This window comes from Neofelis nebulosa, chromosome 2 (genome assembly GCF_028018385.1).
Source record: "Neofelis nebulosa isolate mNeoNeb1 chromosome 2, mNeoNeb1.pri, whole genome shotgun sequence".
In the NCBI taxonomy this organism is placed as follows: domain Eukaryota; kingdom Metazoa; phylum Chordata; class Mammalia; order Carnivora; family Felidae; genus Neofelis; species Neofelis nebulosa.
This window is the reverse complement of record NC_080783.1, coordinates 193291806-193297915: the sequence shown is the minus strand read 5'-3', so window position 1 is coordinate 193297915 and position 6110 is coordinate 193291806.

The following is a 6110-nucleotide window of genomic DNA, read 5'->3' as shown; positions in this document are numbered from 1 at the left end:
GCCCCCAGGCCCCCCACCATAACCTCCTTCTCCTCCAGACCCCTTGCTCCCTTCCTCCTAACTCAGGTTCTTGACATATTGACGACTCAGTGATGATTTCGGTGCTGGCCTTCCCCGGGCAAACCCTCTGCCTCTTCCTGCTGAGCTCTGCAGGGCAATCCCCCAGCTACCTGGGACGGGGGCTGCTGCAAATCCACAGCCAGGCTCAACTGGGCCCTCGGCCACCAGCGTTGACCCCTCAAGCCACCCGGGCCCCACCCTCATCAAGACAGCTGAGACAGCCAGGGGACGCCTTCAATTTCCTTCTGCTAACACTAAACTCGTGATCCCTACCCAGAACCTCTTTCTCCCCAGATGCCCCCTTCTTGGTAAACAGCAGTGAACCTGATAAACAGGAAACTGGGAGTTGTTTTCATTCTCACCCCTCTCCCCTCCCACATCCACTCCATCTCAAATCCTGTCGGGTCTACCTCCAGACCCGGCCCAAACCCACGGACTCCTCACCTACTGCTGCTGCTTACCTGGCCGATTGTGAGCGTCCTCTACTATCCCCCCTGCTTCCGCTCTATCCCCCCACCAGCACAGGCTTCGCACGGTAGCCGGAGAAAAACCTGAAAAATTATAAGGCAGATCCCATCACTCACTACCCTGTTTAAACCTCCCAGTGATTTTCCATTGTACTTGGAATCAAATCCAAACACCATCCCTTATAAGGCCGCATCCCTCTGGCTTCAGCTGTCTGCTCTCTCAGCCTCTGCCTCGCTGGGCTTCTTCGACCACTGCAAACCCTTCCTCGCCTCAGGGCCTTTGCACAGTCCTTCAGATGGACAGCGTCCTTGCTTCCTTCCACTCTCAGCTTCCCACCCCTGTGTCAGAAGGGCCACCCTGACCTCTCTGTCTCAGTAGCTCCCCCTTTCACCCCTTACCACGGCCTCCTTTCTATTGGACGTTGTGTTGCTCATCATTTCCCTGTTTGCTCCCCTTCCAGCCTCCACTTCCCGGTGCCTGTGTGTGAAAGAGCCCTTCTCTCTTTCACAGCCCTCTCATGCCCTGCAAGGTCCATTGCCAAGGTCACGGACAACCTCCAAATCGTCCTATTCTGCAACTCCTTTGTCTTCCTCCTTCTCTCACTCTCTGCAACTCTTGACGCCCCCTCCTTCTTGGAATGCTTCCCTCCACCCTCTTGGTCCCAGTTCCTTGTCCTTCTGCCTACTCTCCTCCAAGCCCTAACTGTAGGCAGGCCCAAGGTTATTGCTGGCTCTCTGCCCTTCCCTTCAACCATGAACTAATCATACAGATAAAAAACACAATATCCAATAGTAAGGAAAGTAAATGTGATGGTTAATTTTACATGTCAACTTGGCCAGGCCATGGTACAAACATTATTCTAGATGTTTTTACATGGGATTAACATTCAAGCCAGTGGAGTCTGCGGAAAGCAGATCACCCTTCATGGTGTGGGTGGGCCACATCCAATCAGTTGAAGGCCTTAATAGAACCAAGACTGACATCCACTGAGCAAGAAAGAATCCTGCCAACAGTCAGCCTTGGCACTCAAACTGCAACACCAGCTCTTCCCCAGGTCGCCAGCCTCCTGGCTTACCCTGCAGATTTTGGACTTGCTAAGCCTCCACAATTGTGTGAGACGATTCCTTAAAATACACACGCGTGCGCGCACACACACACATTATCGGTTCTGTTCCTCTGGAGAACTCTAATACACTAAGTGATAACTGAAAGTTAGCCAAAACAATCCGAAACTCTTTTCCTTTTTTTTTTTTTAAGTTTATTTATTTGTGTGTGAGAGAGAGAGAGCATGCACGTGCCCGAGTAGGCAGAGAGAGAGGGGAGAGAGAGAATCCCAAGCAGGCTTTGCACTGTGGGCGTGTGGGGGCCAACGTGGGGCTCGAGTTCATGAACCCGTGAGATCATGACCTGAGCCGAAATCAAGAACAGGATGCTTAACTGCGCCATCCAGCGCCCCCCGCCGCCCGGCCCCAAACTCTTTTCCTTCATAAGATTATTCTCGCAGATCCAAGTCTGTTGGGCCTGAGAGTCCGGATATCTAGGTGTCAGTCCCAAGTCTGCCACAGGCTGGATGGATGATCTCATCTAAGCTCCAGTCGTGCTCATATCAATAAAAAGCACCTCCAGTCACCTGACCGCTCGAGGTAAAACCTGAGAGATTTGGTTGGCAGCTTTCCTCCGGTCCCCAGGTCTGGTCCATCAGCAAGTTGTCTCCCTTCCACCTCCAGAGGGTCTCCTGGCTCCAAACACTGGCTTCCATCGGCTCTGCCGTCCTCCTGGTCCCCGCAACGCCGGCACCTGCCTGCCGGAGCTGTCTGCCCCCTTCCCTCCTGCTTTACAGTCCACGGCAGCCAGAGCGAGTTTTAAAATCGCTCTGATTTCTAAAAAACATAAATCCTACCGTAGTGCTTGTATTAGTTTCCTGTGGCCACCGTAACAAATCACCCCAAACTCAGTGGCTTAAGACACCCAAACGTATCATCTTACAGTTCTAGAAGTCAGAAGTCTGAGATGGGTTACTGGGGCTGCGTGCCTTTTCCACCTTCCAGAGGCCGCCCACACCCTTAGCTCATGCCCCCTCCTTGGATCACTTTGACCTTTGCTCCTCTGACTCTGACCCTCCCCGCGTCCTTTTAATAAGGATGCTGTGATTAGACGGGCCCACCTGGATGACCCAGGATAATGTCCCCATCTCAAGATCCTTAACATAGGCACAGGTTTTGGGGATTCAGATACAGACATCTTTGGGGGGTGTCTAGCTCAGCTCTTTAATCCTCCCAATGGGTCCCCACTGCACTTAGAATTAAAAGCAAACATTTCCCCTGCTTTACAACACCCCCCGCCCCTCCCTGGGAGCCGGCCCGTATTCACCTACTCTGCCCATGGAGGCAATGTTAGTGTCCCCTGCATGCACCAAACACAGTCCTGCTATAAAGCCTTTCTCTTGCTTTCCTTTCTGACTCCAAAGTTCTTCGGCCCCATCTTATCTTTTAGGCCTCAGCCCTCCTCAGAGAGGCTTTCTCTGCTCCACAGTGCCTCTCATGGGCCATTTGAAATTGTTTTCTTCGTTGGACTTAATCTGTGCTTGATGTTCTCTTGCTGATTATTTATTTGTTGGCTGTTCATCTCCCCCATTAGAATGCAGATGTCTTCAAAGCTAGGACCCTGTCGCTCCAGTATGCCGGCAGTGGAACTCAAGTAGTATTTGTTGAATACATCAGTGAGCCTTGGCTTCCTCATTTTTCTTTTCTTCTTCTTCTTCTTCTTCTTCTTCTTCTTCTTCTTCTTCTTCTTCTTCTTCTTCTTCTTCTTCTTAATGTTTATTTTTGAGAAAGACAGAGTGTGAACAGGGGAGGGGCAAAGAGAGAGGAAGACACAGAATCCCAAGCAGGCTCCAGGCTCTGAGCTGTCAGCACAGAGCCCGACGCGGGGCTTGAACCCACAAACTGTGAGATCATGACCTGAGCCGAAGTTGGATGCTCAATCGACTGAGCCACCAAGGTGCCCCTCCTCATCTTCCCAATAATCTTACTTTCTGTCTTATCAGCTTCTTTTGAGGAGTAAATGAGGTAATGATAGCTACCACTTTTTGTTGCCAATAATGAGTCAAGCAATGCACTAGGAACTTTATGTTTAACATAGAATGTTCATGTCTTACGGGCACCTGGGTGCCCCTTAGGGTGCCCTTAAGACAATGTTCACGTCTTAGGAGCCTGCTTTGGATGCTGTGTCTCCCGCTCGCTCTCTGCTCCTCTTCCACTCATGCTCTGTCTCTCAAAAATAAAAAAACGTTAAAAAAAAAAAAGAACGTTCATGTCTTAGTTCAAGGTCATCAGTGACGAAAGAAAGAAAGAAAGAAAGAAAGAAAGAAAGAAAGAAAGAAAGAAAGAAAGAAAGAAAGAAAGAAAAGAAGCCCTCTCAAGCCAGCTCAAGGAAAAGGGGGTTTATTGGAAGGCTGTAACCCATGATCTTCAAGCATCCAAGGAGAAGAAACAAAAATGAGAGACGGGCTGCTTCCTGAGGACCCAGAGGTGATAGCTGTCACCCTCCATCCCTCCCACTATGAGGCTGCCTGCTCCTTCATCACCACTTCTGTCTGCACTCACTGGGCCTTCTCTCTGAAGACCAGCTTCTTCTGCATACACATGGCCACCCATGGCTCATCACAGCCTCAACTCTCTACTACCTTACGGTGTAGCTGCCCAGGATGAATTTCTGTCTCCCGGGGTCCCCAGCCTCTTCCAGAAAAAGAGCATCCAATTGCCCTGAACAGAGTCCGCGGTACAATCACCTGTAGGCGGGATGTGGAGGTCATGAGGCACATGTGGCTGCCTGGGCACGTGCCTTCAGGAGGAGTTGTGGATGGGGGCCGATTCCAAAGAAAGGAGCGTGACCAGGTAGTGACCCCCCAAACACATCTCTATAATGCAGAGCACTTGGCACAGCCCGGCACATAGTGTGTCCTCATCAAACATTCTCCCCTTCCCACCTCCCTTCCGTTTTACTGGCCCATAATTCTCTGGCTTCCCAATACCTCTGTCTCCAGTGTGGCTCTCTTATCTTTACACCTGTCAATACTACAGGCTGCCCTCCATGTCTTCAAATTCAGCTCAGAAAAAGCCAGATTCCTCTTTCCCCCAAATTGGCTCGTGTCCCTAGTTCTCCTGGCTCCGCCCCAGCCCAGCTCCAAACCCTGCATTTCCCTTCACCCATCCGAGAGCCTCGGACAGAGTGTCTGCTTTCCTGTCCCCACCCAGCCTGCATGGTTGTCTCCTCCTGACCCCTGCCCGGTCCTCATCCCCAGAGAATGAGTCTGCACACGCACTCATGGCAGGGTGGGGCAGAGTGGTGAAGCCCCATGCTTTGGAGCCAGACAAACCCGGGTCCAAATGCCAGCGCTGCTCATTTTGTCTCTTGAACTTGACAAGTTCGGTCTCCTTGTGAGTGAAATAATAATAATATGACACAGGGGCGCCTGGGTGGCTCATTCGGTTGGGCGTCTGACTTCGGCTCAGGTCACAATCTCACTGTTCGTGAGTTCGAGCCCCGCGTCAGGCTCTGTGCTGACAGCTCGGAGCCTGGAGCCTGCTTCGGGTTCTGTGTCTCCCTCTCTCTCTGTTCCCCCCTGCTGGTGCTCTGTCTCTCAAAAATAAATGAAGATTAAAAAAAACATTTAAAATAATATAATAATATAATAGTAATAAAATAATAATATAATAATTATTATTATAGTTCCTGCCTTACAGGGTCCTTGTGAGAACTGATGTCATTCATGTGAAGCAGGCCTATGTATATTTTCTCAGCGACTGATTAGTTTCCCAGCAATGCGCCAGGAAAACAAAGATAAGTGAGAAATAGTCCCTTTAAGAAACCTGAAGTTTCCTGACAGGTCTGCGTCACTCACTTGCAATAGCGTTTTGACTTCCTGCCTGGCAAGGCCCTCCTGGCAATACATGAACCATTAATTATAGTATATAGCTTTAATTATATATAACTAGCTCCCAGTTATGAGAGCAATTATAATGATTTAGAAAACATACAGGAGGATTAGAATGACCCTTAATCCCCCCTTTGCGGTAGAATCCACTCCTTCCAGGTACGTTGTTTTGCAACCATTATATCGCTCGTCGTGTGCAGCGTGTATCAATGATCGTTTTACAAGCATTGGGCTATGTCACGAAAGGGCTTTGAAGGGCGCCTGTAAGCAGCTTCTGTAGGTGAAGTGGCGAATGTAACAACACATATTTGCCCCCTTTGGTTGTCGGGACGCGTGGGCGGGCTTCTCCCCCACCACCAGTAATGCCCAATGGGTAGCAGTCCTCCACAGTCTCTGCCACTTGAGGCCTGGCGTTTTATGCCTGCGGTTCGTTTCGTGCTCAGGACAATGCTGTGAGCGGATATCATTATCCTCATCTTACAGGATGAGGAAATAGGCCTTGACCATTCGGGCAGCTCCCCTGCGGTGCCGCGGCCACGAATGACACACTCCGGGTTTGGATCCACATCTGTGTGAACCACCACCAGGCTCAGTCGTGTCAGTCAGTGTCATAGGCACGACTCCTTTTTGCATGGCTGGTGTCAGT